The sequence below is a fragment of the Trichechus manatus genome, unplaced genomic scaffold, assembly GCF_000243295.1.
Source record: "Trichechus manatus latirostris isolate Lorelei unplaced genomic scaffold, TriManLat1.0 scaffold00044, whole genome shotgun sequence".
Lineage (NCBI taxonomy): Eukaryota > Metazoa > Chordata > Mammalia > Sirenia > Trichechidae > Trichechus > Trichechus manatus.
Genome location: NW_004443980.1, coordinates 15,007,568 through 15,023,972, shown reverse-complemented (window position 1 = coordinate 15,023,972; position 16,405 = coordinate 15,007,568). Strand labels below are relative to the sequence as shown.

Below are 16,405 nucleotides of genomic sequence, written 5' to 3'. Positions count from 1 at the left end.
AAATAACCCAATTAAAAAACGGGCAAAGGATATGAACAGGCACTTCACCAAAGAAGACATTCAGGCGGCTAACAGACACATGAAGAAATGCTCACGATCATTAGCCATTAGAGAAATGCAGATCAAAACTACAATGAGATAGCATCTCATCCCAACAAGGTTAGCACTAATCCAAAATACACAAAATAATAAATGCTGGAGAGGTTGTGGAGAGACTGGAACACTTCTACACTGTTGGTGGGAATGTAAAATGGTACAAGTACTTTGGAAATCAATTTGGAGCTTCCTTAAAAAGCTAGAAATAGAAGTACCGTACGATCCAGCAATCCTGCTCCTTGGAATATATCCTAGAGAAATAAGAGCTGTCACATGAATAGATATATGCACACCCATGTTCACTGCACCACTGTTCACAATAGCAAAAAGATGGAAACAACCTAGATGCCCATCAACGGACAAATGGGCAAACAAATTATGGTATATCCACACAATGGAATACTAGGCAACAAAAAAGAACAACGATGAAGTCGTGAAACGTAACATGGCGGAATCTGGAGGGCATTACGCTGAGTGAATTTAGTCAGTCACAGAAGAACAAATATTGTATAAGACCACTATTATAAGAACTCAAGAAAAGTTTAAACACAGAAGAAGATGGTTACGAGGGTGGAGAGGGAACGTGAGGGTTAGTCACTAACTAGATAGTAGACAAGAATTATCTTAGATGAAGGGAAGGACAGCACACACTACAGGGGAAGTCAGCACAACTGGACTAAACCAAAGCTAAGAAGTGTCCTGAATAGAATCAAACACTTCGAGGGACAAAGTAGCAGGGGTAGGGGTCTGGGGACCATGCTTTCAGGGGACGTCTAGGTCAACTGGCATAACAAAGTTTATTAAGAAAATGTTCTGCATCCTATTTTGGTGGGTGGCGTCTGCGGTCTTAAAAGCTTACAAGCGGCCATCAATTGGTCCCAACCACCTGGAGTAAAGGAGGATGAAGAACACCAAAGACACAAGGAAAGTATTAGCCCAAGAGACAGAAAGGGCCTCCTAAACCAGAGACTTCATCACTCTGAGACCAGAAGAACTAGATGGTGCCTGGCTACCACCAATGACCGCCCTGACAGGGAACACAACAGTTCCTGACAGAGCAGGAGATAAGTGGTGTGCAGAACTCAAATTCTAGTAAAAAAGAACAGACTTAATGTTCTAACTGAGACTGAAGGAACCCTGGAAAGCATGGCCCCTGGACTCTGTCAGCCCAGAACTAAAACAATTTCCAAGGCCAACTCTTCAGACAAAGATTGGACTGGACTGTGGGACATAAAATGATACTCATGAAGAGTATGCTTCTTAGCTCAAGCAGATAAATGAGACTAAACAGGCAGCTTCTATCCAGAGGTGAGATGAGAAGCCAGAAAGGGTCAGGAGCTGGTTGAATGGACGTGGGGTATGGGGTGGAAAAGAGGAGTGTGCTGTCACAGTACAGGGAGAGCAATTAGGGTCACATAACAATTTATGTATACACTTTTGTATAAGAGACTAACTTGAAATGTAAACTTCCACTTAAACTACAACTATAAACAAAAAAGAAATTTACCAATTAAAAAAACAAACAAGCAAACAACAACAAAAATTTACCTGCTGCCATTACGAAAATTTAAGACAATATGACAGAAGGCAAGCCTCTTATTTTTAACAATCCTTATTTAGATTATGTCTCTATTTTCACTTAACATTTCTTATCTGTAAAATAAATTAAAGACTCCCTCCCCAAGGAGATTAAGAAAAACCTTAATATTATTCTCTTGATAGATGCACTCAATATAAATGAATAATTGTTTCTGGACTGACGACTTACTTGGCTTGACTGTTTGCTTGAGGCCTGAATCACAGAATCCTTAGCCCATGAGATTAAAATCCAATAGCATGAAAACAATTACTCTGCTTTCACCTGATAAATTAATAAACATACATATATATATATTATTTTTGGTCTTTGATAAAAAGAGGAACCAAATATAAACAGAAAAGTAGGGGAATTTTAGGAAATGTTATGAGAAACAAGAACTTTGACTTCTCTTAATTATACTGCTGGTCAAAAAAGAGAAATGAAATTAACATTAACAACTAATTACATAGCCTAATGGTTAAGAGTATGAGCTTTGGAGTAGGTGACACAGGTCTGAGTCCCAACACTACTATTAGCTAGTTGTTAAAAAAAAAAAGCTGTTGTTGAGTTGATTCCAACTCATGATGACTCCATGCTGGGTCAGAGTAGAAATGCAATCTGTAGTTTTCAATGGTTGTGATCTTTTGGAAGTAGATTGCCAGGCCTTTCTTTTGAGGTGCCTCTGGATAGATTCAAACTGTCAACCTGTTGGTTAGTGGCTGAGCACTTAATCATTTATGCCACCCAGAGACTCCAGAATATTTAAGCAAATGGACTTTTAGTACAATTTCAAAGAGGCTCATCTTAAACATACCAAAATTCCATGCTCTTAAAAAAAAAAGAAAATGGCATAGGGCTACTTAAATTCGACAAGCCTCTGTTTTCACTTCTGTAAAAGGGATAATGATAATCTCTATTTCACAAAACAATTCATTTAAACTGCTTGTTATAGTGCCAGGACACATGCATAATATGTTCTCAAATACTTAACAAAAAAAGAGATAAACTGTAGTAAACCCGTACTCAGGAATAAACGAACAGATAAATACAACTTGGATGACTCTCAAAAGTATTATGTTAAGTGAAAGAAGCCAGTCTTAAAAGGTTACATATTATATGATTCTATTTATATGAATTCTTAAAATGACCAAACTATAGTAATGGGGAACAGATCAGTGGTTGTTAGGGGTCATAAGTAGGGAGAAGGGGTTACTATAAAGAGATAGCATGACAGTTTTGGGGGATGATGGCACTGTTCTACATCCTGATTCTGACGGTGGTTACACATAGATGTATTAAAATTCACAGAACTGTATACTGAAAAAAAGGTCAGTTACACAGTCTGATCATTTTAAAAATAAATGTTTAAAAAACTCTAATGGCCCAAAAACTTAGTACTCCAGGCTATAATCATGAGAAAACACTACACAAAACCAAACTGAGGAACATTCTACAGAATACCTGACCAGTACTCTTCAAATGTGTGAAGGTCACTGAAGAGAAGGAATCATTACAGATTTAAGGAGATTAAGGAGACATGATAACTAAGTGCAATGAGGTATATCCTGCACTGGATTCTGGAACAGAAAAAGGACATTGTGGAGAAACTGGAGCCCTGGTGGTGCAGTGGTTAAGAGCTCAGCTGCTAACCAAAAGTTCGGCAGTTTGAATCCACCAGCCGCTCCCTGGAAGCCCTGTGGGGCAGTTCTTTTCTGTCCTACAGGGTCACTATGAGTCGGAATTGACTCAACAGCAATGGGTTTGGTTTTCTGGTCAATAAAATCAAAATACAGTACTGTTGTTGTTAGTTGCCATAGAGTCAATTCTGACTCATGGCAACTCTGTGTGTACAGAGCAGGACTGTTCCACAGGGTTTTGTTTCTTTCTCCCCCCATAGGGTTTTCAAGGCTATACCTTTCAGAAGCAAAATGGCCAGACACGTCTTCTAAGGTGCCTCTGGATGGGTCTGAACCATCAACCTTTAATAGTTCAGGGCTTAACCATTTGCACTACCCAAGGACTCCAAAACGCCAATATTAATGTCTTAGTTTTGATAACTGTACCTTGCTTATTAAGGTGTTAACATTAGTAGAAGCTGGATGACAAGCATACAGGGACTCTGTAGTATCTTTGCAACTCTTCTGCAAATCTAAAATTATGGGATTAGTTCTCTTGGTTTGGGGATTTAGGGCCACGGTCTCACGGGACAATCCAGTCAATTGGCATAATACAGTTTTTAAAGTTTATGTTCTACTTCCAGTATGGTGAGTAGTGCCTGGGGTCTTAAAAGCTTATGAGCAGTCATCTAAGATACAACTACTGGTCTTTATTTATCTGGAACAAAAGAGAAAGAAGGAAACCGAAGAATCAGAGAAAGAACTGCACTACAGGACTGTCTACATGAATCACTGTCTCCTCCACCCTGCGGCCAGAAGAACTAGATGGTGCCTAGCTACCACTATGGAACATTCTGATCAGGAACATAATAGAGAAACCCTGATAAAAAGGGAGATAAATGTGGAACAGAACTTCAAATTCTTAAAGAATCCAGACTTACTGGACCTACTGGGTCTGGAGGAGTCCCCTAGAGTATAGCCCCGAGTTGCTCTTCAAACGTTGAATTGAAACTATCCCATGAAGTCACCTTCAAGTAACAGTTTATCCCAAACAGTAAATTGTTTCCCTTGGATACTGTGTTACTTAAAAAAAAAATAATAACAATCTATATAAGACTTTAGACAAAAGCAATTTTAAAGCATAGATGAGAAGGGAGATTAAGTAAATGGAAGTGAAACAACCAGAACAGAAATAACAAGAATGTTGACACAATGCAAAGAATTTAACCAATGTCACCGATCACTGTGTCTAGGAACAAATGAGAGCAGATTTTGCCATGCATACTTTCACCAAAAATAAAATTTTTTAAAAAATTATTTATTAGGTTATGAAGATCATTATTTAAGAACATTATTTAAGCCAACAACTCTTGAAAAGTCTCAGGAGAAATTAACATGATAATTTCTTTTAATGGTTAATACAAATCATGTAACAGAAAATGTCTGTATTTTTACTATAACCATCAGAAAGATCAGACAAATTTGCTATATCACTGAATCTGCATATTTCTGCATACCACTTTGCCCTGATACTGATGTATTCCTGTATATTTTCCCTGATGCTGATTTTCATAAATTTCTACATTTCCATTCTAACCTATTGACCCTTAAAAACCTCACATAAGACACTGTAAACAAAGTAGGGAATACAACAACAAACAACTCAAAAAAAAGTCATCATGCATATTTTTATTAAAATGGTTTTACCTACACTAAGATCATATACACTATCTAAAAGGCATAAAATAGACCCTACCACAAAGTACAGAACCTATTAAGCTGTGCTCATTTCCAATGTGTATGTTTATAACTTTTAAAATTACATCAACATTTGATTTCCGAATTCAAGAATGATGTCTTGTTTTAAGGAATTTATCATAAATTCTACCTCGTAATATTCCTATTAAAGCAAAGACACACAACAACAACAACAACCCCTCCAACAGTCCACCAGCAACCACAGAATAAATTTCCATAAAAGATACTTTTGCATCTTGACTTTGGTCTATCTCACTAGCCTCATCTCTGGCCATTCCATCCCTAACATACACTCTACAGTCCAGCTTTGCTGAACTTGTTAGTTCAGAGCATGTCATGTTCTTTCACTCTATCTTTACTGCCCTTCCCCACTCAGTGAATCTCTTACAAAGAGATTCTCTCCTCCCTCTGTCATTACCAGGAAGAACTGGTCACTGACTCCTTTGTGCTCCCACAGTATTTTGTAATGATCTAATAGATGACGAATCTTATCATTTATTCATTCATACATACATGTATGCACTGCTACAATGTGCAAAGCACACTGATAAGTTTGATTGCCCTCATAACTCTTCTTACCTACTCTCCTGGAATACCTAAAGAACATTATATTTTCATCATCTGCTTACATGCCTCACTGGCCATTTATTTCAGCCTGATAGCATTCCTAAGCCACAATAATCATTTAATAAATATTTGCTGAATGAAAACTTTCCGAAGTTGGACAACTAAATATTGCCTCAACAACAAACCTGTTTTTTTCTTTTCCACAAAATCCAAACCATTCTTGAGTCATTTCTATACAGTAGGTCTAAATTACACAAAAAGTCAAGGCCCCTTTCTCACTTTCCTGACTTGTCCAAATTCTAGGAATAGGTTGGTTAGGCTGGGTCTGGTAGTCCTTCAGGGGATCAAGCTTCTCATAGTGGTAAAGTTCTGCATGTTTTAAGATCGAACAGCTTCTGGATCTGACCCAGTGTTTTACACCTAGACACCCCACTATGTTAATACTTTAGAATTAGAGAGAGAACAAAGAAGGAAAAAGAAAAAATATCCCGAAAGATTTAGGACTCATTATCCAATGGTGGCCTTTTCCTTCAACTTTTGGTCTCTGTCCCATTAGGCCTTTACTTGCATAGCCTCCCTTCAGTAAATTTTCCTAATTAGAAGCAGACTGGAAAGTATCAATAAAAAGGAATATTCAAATAAGATATTTAGTATACAGCCTTTATTCATGTTTCATAATACCATATAGCGAGCAATTGATAACTTCTCTGAACTTACGTTTTACTATCATCACAAATGATATATTTCAGCTATAGCTAAACTGCTCTGCTGCTATTCTTCCATATATGAAGTCAAATCATTGGTACAAATGAAACTTTAAAACTTAAACGTATTTTAGATTTACAATCATTTTAGGAAGTATTTCTTGGGCATATACAGTGTGCTAAGAATTTTAAAGTTCTCAAATTTCTATCTTCAGGACTCTCTCCTAAACTCCAGATTCTTATATCCAACTTGACAACTCCATTCAAATGTCTGATATTCTTCTCAAACTTAACCTGAATTCCTGATCATCCCCCTCAAAAGCTACTCTACCCACAGCTTTCTCCATCATCCTGGTGGCAATCTGATAGTTCTAGCTGTTCAGGCCAAAAATCTTGACTTTTCTCTTGGAGTCATGTATCCATATTGAATCTGTCGGGAAATGCTGTGGCTCTATCTTCAAAACTTATCTAGAGAACCCTATCACCACTCACCTCCATTGCTACTACCCAGCTCTGAGCCACTGTCATCTCTCCCCTGTATTATTATAGTAGTCTAAATATCAGACCCACTGTCGACCAGTCGATTCCAACTCACAGTGACCCTACAGGACAGAGAAGAACCACCCCAGAGGGTTTCCAAGGAGCAGCTGGTGGATTCGAACTTCCAATCTTCTAGTTAACAGTTGATCTCTTAACCACTGTGCCACCAGAGCTCCACTCAAAGGTCGGCAGTTCAAATCCACCAGCCACTCCTTGGAAGCCCTATGACACAATGCTACTGTGTCCTATAGTGTCGCTATGAGTCAGAACCAACTCGATGGCATATAATAACCAATATCAGAAGGAGCCAGGTGATGGAATGCACCCACCCAACAGTTCTGTGGGAGAAAGACCTGGCCATCTATTCTCATAAAGCTTACAACCTAGAAAACCCTATGGTCGCACTTCTACTCTGTCACATGGAGTCACTGAGTCAAAAATGGACTTAATGGTACCTAACAAAAGTATCAGCAGCCTTCCTGCTTCTATCCTTGCCTCCCTGCAACCTAGTCTCAAAACAGCAGCCAGAATAATCGTTTTTAAAAGTCATATCATATCGCTCCCCTGCTTCAAAACTTTGCTATGCTCCACATTTCAAACAAAATAAAAGTCTTTACAACTGCTTAAAGGACTACAAGACCTTATCCTGGTCCCAGAGCACATTATGATTTTTTCTCTTACCACTCGCCTGCTTGCTCCCTACCTTCCAGCCACATCGACCTCTCCTTGCTGTTACATGAACGCAACAAGCACTCTTCCACTTCAGGGTCTTTACACTGCCTGTTCTCACTGCCTGGGAAGCTTTTCTGTTAGATATCCATGCGGCTAACTCCTTTATTTCCTGTGGTAAAGTAGTGCAATAATGGCTACCAGTTTGTTCAGACTTCTCCATATGCAAGCTCCTTTGCTCCATGACTTTGCCTCTCTTCCTATCAAGAGGCAGTCTCCTTCTCCACCCCTTGAGTCCGAGACTGGCCAAGTGCCTTACTTGGGCCAACAGAACAATAACAAATGTGCACAAGCAGAGGCTTGAGAAGTGACTTGCCCTCTCTTGATGGTGGGACCCCTTCTGATACCACTGGAACAACAGTTAGCCTAGTAGAGTATGCAAGCTACGCAGAGAGGACTCAGACATGTGAGCGAACCCATCCTAGACCATCGACCCCAGCTGAGCCAGCTCAGATTTGAAGAATCACCCAGACAACCCACAGAATCATGAAAAATAATCACGTATGTGATACACATAGCTGCTCAAAACTTACGACTTGCCCATGGCCACACTGTGAGTAAATTTAAAGCCAAGATTTAAACCCATTCTCACTCTAGAATCCTATGTCCTTTCTATAACATCCTGAACATTTAAAATATCAAATATTTTGACCTTTAAAATTTAGTTTGAATCCTCTCAGCAGACATTTTCCATATTTAAGATTACTAAAACATACGTTTAATCGACTACACAGATTAAGAATTCAGACAACTGCAAGTTATAGAGAAGTTCGTCCCCAGGATTTATCAACCTCTCTCCCTTTGCTCTTGCTGCTGTTTCCCCACTATCCTTTCTCCCCGGCCTTGAAAACTATGCTAAAGTTCATCTGAAAAAATATATACGTAGGAAAAGAAACTTAAAAAAAAAAGAATAACGAAGACTGATATGCCTTACCAGACAACAAAACATAACAAGTAGTTATATACAGGAATCCACTCATCCACCCACTGCTGTCAAGTCAATTCCGGCTCATAGCGACCCTGCAGGCAGAGTGGAACTGCCCCATAGGGTTTCCAAGGCTGTAAATCTTTACAGAAGCATACTGCCATATCCCAAACAGCAGCTGGTGGGTTCAAACTGCCAACATTTCAGTTAGCAGCCGAGTGCTTACCCACTGCGCCACCAGGGCTCCTATTATAGGAACAGATAGAATAGGGTATCAAAAAAGAGAACTGATACTATCAAAAAAGAGATCTGATACTATATACAAACTTAGGTTACGATAAACTATATACAAACTTAGGTTATGATAAAAACGGCATCAATAAAACATTAAATTCTATTTTATCTGAAGAAAAATCGTAGAAGGGCAGATTGTTCATTAAACAGTATTAGCTAACGATTTCAGTTGCTAGCCATATGAAAAAAATCCCTACATCGCATTATTCTACTTGGAGCTTTAATGTAAAAAAAAAAAAAAGTACCAGAAAAAAATATAAGCATTTGTATATCGTTTGGTAAGGAATGCTTCTCTATGCATGACACCAAAGGCAGAAAAAAGAAAAAGATGACATCTGACTATATGAAAATTAAAAAGCACCATAACCAAAGCTAAGGCAAAGGGAAAATATGACAGAAGTCTTTAAAAAGAGAAAAAACAACCAAACCTATTCTTAGGTTTGGTTTACACAGGTGAACACATTTGTCAAAAATCAGCAAATGCTTTACAAAAGACAAAGGTTTTGCTCCATTTAAAAAACCAAAACTAGAAATCTTATATCATGTATTCTCAATATTCCATTCTCAAAGAAAAAAACTTTGGCTCCCTCATCAAAAGATTAACAAATGAGCATGCAATTCCATGTTTTAAGTTAAAATAAAATGTTTAAGGTGAAAAGATACATGCATTTCATTTTATGTAAATTTTATCTCAAAATAAAATAAAAATGAAACAATATTGAAACTCTAATCAATGATATGCATGATAAAGTATTTAGGAAGAAATGTACTAATGTCTGCAATTTACTTTAAAATGTATCCCTCCCCAAAAAAATAATATGAAGTTATGGATAGATAAAATAAATAGATGAATGTGTAATAAAGCAAATATTGTAAAATGCTAATGGTAAAATCTAGGTAGCAAGTATATAAATGTTCACTGTAAAATTCTTTCAACTTTGCTGTAAAAAACGTGAAAAACTTTAGTAATAAAATGTGGGAGAAAAAAGCTAATAAATAAAAAACTCCAATAGAAAAATAATCTCTTCACAAAAGAAATTTGTTCAAAGATGTTTGTTCTCACAACCTCAGAGCAGGGGGAAAAAAATCCTATTTTTAACTAATAAATTAGCAAAGATTAAAATAAAAAAAATCTTAATATACATATATATCTTTCCATCCAGCATTTTCAGTCCTAGAAATTTATTCTAACAAAATAAACACATATGCAAAGTTGTAGATCGATATTCAGCACATTATTCTTCAAAATGGCAAGAAAAAAAAGCAGGAACAGTTACATAAATGAGATGTACAGAAATTTTCTCATTATATGGAATGTACCATACCATTCAGTCATTAAAAACAATTATCTATATAAAATGGTATAGACATGAAAAAATCTCCAGGGTACATTTAAGTGAAATATGAAAGTTAGAAATTAGTATATGTGACACCACAATCAACATTTATATATGCACGGTCTACACTTCATTATCTGAAATAATAGTCAACTAGAATCTACAGTTCTTATAATAATCACTAGGATTTTTATGATTTGCTTCATTTGAATTTGTTATTCAGTACTTAAGTAACTGTTTTGGACCGTGGTGGTTTATAGTAGAATTCTTGCCTTCCGTGAGACACCCAGGTTCAATTCCCAGCTAATGCACTTTATGCACAGCAACCACCTGCCTGTCAGTGGAAACTTGTGTGTTGCTGAACAGGTCTCAATGGAGCTTCCAGACTAAGACAGAGAAGGAATAAAGGTCTGGCCATCTACTTCCAAAAATCAACCAATGAAAGCCCTATGGATCACAATGGTCTGACTGGCAACAGATCAAAAGGATGGTATAGGACTGAGTAGCATTTTATTCCATTGGGCCTGGGGTCCTCACGAGTCAGGGACAACATAACTGGAGCTAACAACATTTAAGAAACTCCTATGTGCCTGAAAAAGAGCTTGGCTGCTGTCTTAGTCATCTAGTGCTGCTCCAACAGAAATACCACGAGGGGATGGCTTTAACAAAGAGAAATTTATTCTCTCAGTCCAGTAGGCTACAAGTCCAAATTCAGGGCATCAGCTCCAGGAGAAGGCTCTGTCTCTCTCTGTTGACTGTGGAGGAAGGTCCTCGTCATCATCTATCTTCCCTTGGTCTGGAAGCATCTCAGCACAGGAACCTTAGGTCCAAAGGATGCATTCTGCTCCCGGCACTGCTTTCTTGGTGGTATGACATTCCCATGTGTCTCTGCTCGCTTCTCTATTTTATATCTCAGAAGAGACCGGATTAAGACACCATCTAATCTTGTAAACCTCATCAGTATAACTTCATCACAGTGATAGAATTAACAACACATAAGGAAATCACATATAATCTCATCATAGTGATAGAGTTTACAACACATAAGGAAATCACATCAGATTACACAATCATACAATACTGGGAATTACGACCCAACCAAGTTGACAGATATTTTTGGGGGACACAATTCAATCCATGACAGCTGCTAACCAAAAGGTCAGCAGTATGAATCCGCAGGCTGCTCCTTGGAAACCCTATGGGACGGTTCTACTCTGTCCTATAGGGTCACTATGAGTCAAAATAGACTTGATGGCAATGGCTTTGGTTTTTTGGTACGTGCCTGAAAAGGTCCCTAGGTGGCACAAATGGTTGCATTTGACTGCTAACCTACAGGCTGCAGGCAACTTTTAGGTACCACAGAAGTAAAGGCCTGAGATCTGCTTCTATTAAAATTATAGCCAAGAAAACTCTATGGAGCAGTTCGACTCTGTAACACAGGGGTTTTACCATGAGTCAGAATCAACTTGAAGGCAACTAGAAACAGACAACACGTGTCTGGCAGTGTTCTATACACTCAAAATACAGTGGTAAACGATTCAAGCATGGTCCTTGCCCACAAACAACTGATATTCTAGTGTGGAGGAAGGGTGACCAAGAAAACCTAGAAGGACGGCCTCTCTGAAAAGATGACAGCTGATATGAGATCTGAATGATAAGGAACCAGTCATGTAAAGAGGCTGGAGAGTAATAATCTAAGCAGGGGAAATTATAGGCACAAAGGCAACGGGGCAGGAAAGGGGCTGGCGGTATATTCAAGAAAATGAAAGGAAGCACCATGGCTAGAGTACACAGAGGAGGGAGGAAGTGTGGAAAGCAGCTAGAGAAGTACTCACACTGAAAATGCATCACTTTCACAACCAGAGAAAAAAGGATCAAGCTGATTCCATCCTAAGAAACAAAAGGCCTATACCACGACCCTAATCATATAGGCAGACAACATTTCAAAAACCTTTCCTTACTAAGGGCTTGACATACATACCTCATTTAATCCTCATGATACCAAAAACAAACTCACTGCTGCTGAGTGGATTCCGACTCGTAAGTACCCATTAAGACTTCAAAGCGAGTAGTCTTGGAGCAACAATTTTCCAAAGCCAATCCACAGACCATTTAAGAAACGTGCACACATGCACACATACACATACACACACTGCTGAGTCCTACAGCTCAAGATTCAAATTAAGTAGGTCTCAGGTGATTCTAGGAACCTCAATTTGTAACTTCCCAGATGACCAGAAGTTAGCACAGTGAGAAGCAGACCCTCATGCCTCAACAGGCCTGACTGGACCCATGTGTACAGTCTCAGATACTACACCAAGACAAGTCAGGGGGAAGGTTATATTTGTATCCAGTAGACCCTACTATTTAAGGAATCGGCAAGTGTTTAATATCTTTTTCAAATATTTCACAGTACCTAAAGAAGATTTGTTTTAAATTCAAGTTTTTCCTTAAAAACAAAAACAAAAACCCTCCAGGATTTGAAACTACAACTCAAGTCCCCACCACCCTACCCCTATCTACCATTCTTTCTTACTCCCTTCACTTCTTGGGCAAATTTCCTCAAAGGCTTGTCTACACGTACCAATTTTGTTTCCTCATCTCCCATTCATTCTTCAATCCACTCTTATCTAATACTGCCCCTATTTGCCACTGAATGTTTTCTAACTAAAGCCAACGACCTCCACAGAGCTAAATCAAATCAGCATTTTCAGAACTCGTTCTTTTAGGCCTATAAAATCATTTGATCCTCTTGAAGCATTTGTTTGGCTTTTCTGAAACTATGCTCTCTCCTGGTTTCCCCAAATTCTCTAACTACTCCTCCTCAGTCTTCTCTGTCCCACCTCCTCTACCTCACCATTGAACACTAGAGGTCCTAAAGGCTTAGTTCAAAGCCGTTTTCTCACTCTAGACTCTCCCTGGGAAAACTCACCCATTTCTAGGGCTTCAACTACCAAGTCAAGAGTACAAAGGTGAAAATCAACTATGCTCAATACCCTTGACAGATCCCTTAAATTCCCTCTTTGAGTACATTTTACCATATTTACTGGCCACATTGGTGACCAATATATCATGTCAATAAATCCAATTAAAGAATTTCTTCCTCTAATATTTAAGCACCAGACTAAGCAGATGAGTTAAATTTAAAGGTCATATTGTACAAAAGGGAGTCCCTGAGTGGTGCAAACAGTTAAGCGCTCAGCAGCTAACTAAACGTTGGAGGTTCGAGCCCACCCAGAAGTGCCTTGAAGAAAAGCCTGGCAATCTACTTCTGAAAAATCTGGCACTGACAACCCTATGGAGTACAGTTCTACTCTGACACTCGTGGGGTCACCATGAGTTGGAGATGACTTGATGGTAACTGGTTTATTGTACAAAAAAGTACACAATTTTTCTCCTTACTTTCACTTCATTCCATCCTTCATACTCCCTGGCTTAAAATCTGTGTCTACCCACTCTGCTTAAGATAAAATTCAAAACCCTTACGAAGGCCTAAGATTCCTTATTGTTGGCATCTGATACCTGTCATTCTCATCTCCCTTTATATCTCTCTACATTACAGTGCCCGAGATCTTCTTTGATTTCCCGAAGTGTACCCTTTCTTTCCTGCTTCAGACCATTTGCAAAATGCTATTCCCTCAGCTTCACTTCCCTTTCCCATCTACCCCTTTCTACTAGCCATCACTTACTCACCCTTCAGTTTCTTAAATAACCTCATTTCCTCAGGAAAGTCTTCTCGTCCAGTGCCTTCCCTCCCACCCTGGTAGGAGTCCCTGTTTTGCATGCAACACTAAAGCACTTTTTACTTACTCAATGTCTGTCTTTCCCACCAAACTGTAACTCCATGAGGATCCTCTCTGCTTTGTTCACTGTTATATCCCAGCACCTAACACTCAATTATCAGAGAAAATAGTAACTTCATCCCTTTACAGGTGCTTTTTACACTCCTGTACGCAGTTTGCATATCCAAATACAAATTCAGATTTGCTTTTATATAAACTTTATGTGCCTTCTCTTTCCTACAAATTTGTGGCAAAAAGCCCTTTTAAAATATGCCCCATAAAATAAAGAAAAACATTCTAGAAATTACTGACAATGCAAAAGAAGAAATATTCTTTCAAAGTAGGATTTTAAAGGACACTGAAATTGTGGTTTGTGTGAAATGGCACAAAAACAAGGGAGAACAAGTAACGGAAAGGTATTCCCGCTCACATCTAAAATTTCCTAATACCAACTGCCTGCTTGGAGTCCCAAATTCCTTAAGCCTATGTTCTGCCTTCCATCAGAATACTCCCCTACCTCGCCCCCCAACTATATGCTGGGGCACCTTGGGGCCATATCAACTTCACCTGTGGTCATACCCTTCCTGAACTGCTTTCTACTTTGGCTCCTGTAACTGGGTCAATGCCTGCCCTAGGAAGTGGGTGATTCAGTCAGTAGCAGGACCCCATTTTTCCCAGGTAACAGGAGCATCCGTGTCCCTAAGCATGAGAGGGTATCAGCGATAGACACAAAGTTAGGAAAGCTAGGATAAAACAAATCCCATTAAGACCCTGAAAGCTACAATTAAATGTTGGATTAAATCTGGAAACAGATAAAAAGCTTCACACAGAGCAATATCCCAACACATCCTGAACCAGAAATGTATCCTGATCTTAGGATTCCGAATTCAAAAGAGGCTGTAACTACGTAAATTAAAAGATTAGACTACAAATAAAGATTTAAGATAATCTAGACGGATTTTCTGGATCTAGAAGTTGCTAGCTAAGTATCTCCCCAGAGATCTAAATTAGAGCACAAAATTCAAAGATATTTATATAATAGTGACATCGAAGAATAAAAATAAAAGGAAGCCTGTTAAAATTTGCACACCCATATACTCAAAACTTGTAAAACAGCTGTTAAATGCTTTACCAAAATTCAAGTCATCTATGCTGGGATTATTTTTCAAAGAACAAAATGTTTTATATTTACATTTGTGAAAATGAACTCAGGTGTGAAAAGAGAAAGCTAATCCCAAAATAGTCACCTTTCTAAGCTAAAAAGGTAGATACTGTATAATAAAGTTTCTTAATTGTAAGTTAAATGTTAAACTGCAAATTTATTTTTCAATTAGTAAGTTCAATGTCACAGTTTTAAGAAGGATGTGCTAGTAACACCATTAAAGAAAATTCTAAAACATACACATATCTCTAACTTTATTGGCTCTTCATGCCAATACTTAGGAAAAGAGCAAACAGACCATAAAGTACTTTGAAAGTTACTTTTCTTAAGCCTTATCGAACTAGTACCATTTTTTTTTTTTAACGTGGCAATGGACCTTGGACACCTGATAAACATTTTTTACCATTCATAATCTACTTCACTTATAATTACACAGTACACGTTGGACCGTAAAATATAACACATAGATGTAGCAAAAAATAATTTTGAAAAGTCACCCACAAGCCCATAAATCTCCTTTGAAAGAGTTAAATTAAAACAAACATTTAAAATTTAATACCATGTTTGCTATATTTTTGAGAAAAACTGACTCAAACATTTAAATATTTAAAATAATTAATATTGTATTTGAAAATTACTCCATTACTAAAAAGGAAGGTCCCTAAAGGTAAAGCATCAGATAACATAAGCGTCTATGAGCTCAATTAATACCTCATCTATTCTCCTCAGCCTGTACATCACGTTCTGAAAGAATTCATAACTGCTGACCTCAGAATGTTGCTTCAACCCACTTCTGCTTTACTGGCAAGAGAAATTTCTAGTGTTAAGTGGTACCCTGCCACTTCTAACAGCTCAGGGAATTCAAGTGCGTAAGCCATTTACGACATTATCACCTGTAAACAACTCATCTGCTGGAAAAGTTTTTATTCTGCAGAGTTCAAGACTGAACCATTTCCTGACTTGCAGAGAGCAAGTAAGTCTTTCGGAGTCACCATTTCATTTTGAATCAGACTAGTTTACAACTGTTTGATTTGGGAGTAGACTGTCCTTCTAAGTACGTAACACCATATAAATCAAACTTATTTACATAAATATGATTAAGGCAATTCATCAAAGCATGAATAATTTTTTTTTTAATTGTACTTCAGGTGAAGACTTACAGAACAAATAGTTTCTCATGAAACAGTAGTACACATACTGTTTTATGACATTGGTTAACAGCCCCACAACATATCAACCCTCTAACTTCTCAACCTTTTTTTTGGTGAAAATACACATAGCCAAAGATACACCATTTCAAAAATTTCTACATGCAC

At 38.0% G+C, this 16,405-nt stretch overlaps 1 protein-coding gene across 3 annotated transcripts in view; it reads right to left on the bottom strand.

The window, feature by feature from the left end:
* ELF1 (E74 like ETS transcription factor 1) overlaps positions 1-16,405 on the bottom strand; it is a 151,751-nt gene that overhangs the window by 125,709 nt on the left and 9,637 nt on the right. Inside the window, exon 1 of one of the 3 annotated variants that reach the window (XM_023731647.1) lies at positions 8,524-8,608. The exons of the other annotated variants lie outside the window; for them this stretch is intronic. The gene's annotated coding sequence lies outside the window, so the exon portion shown is untranslated. Of the gene's footprint in view, positions 1-8,523; positions 8,609-16,405 lie in introns of those variants that run through there. 3 annotated transcript variants of the gene reach the window in all.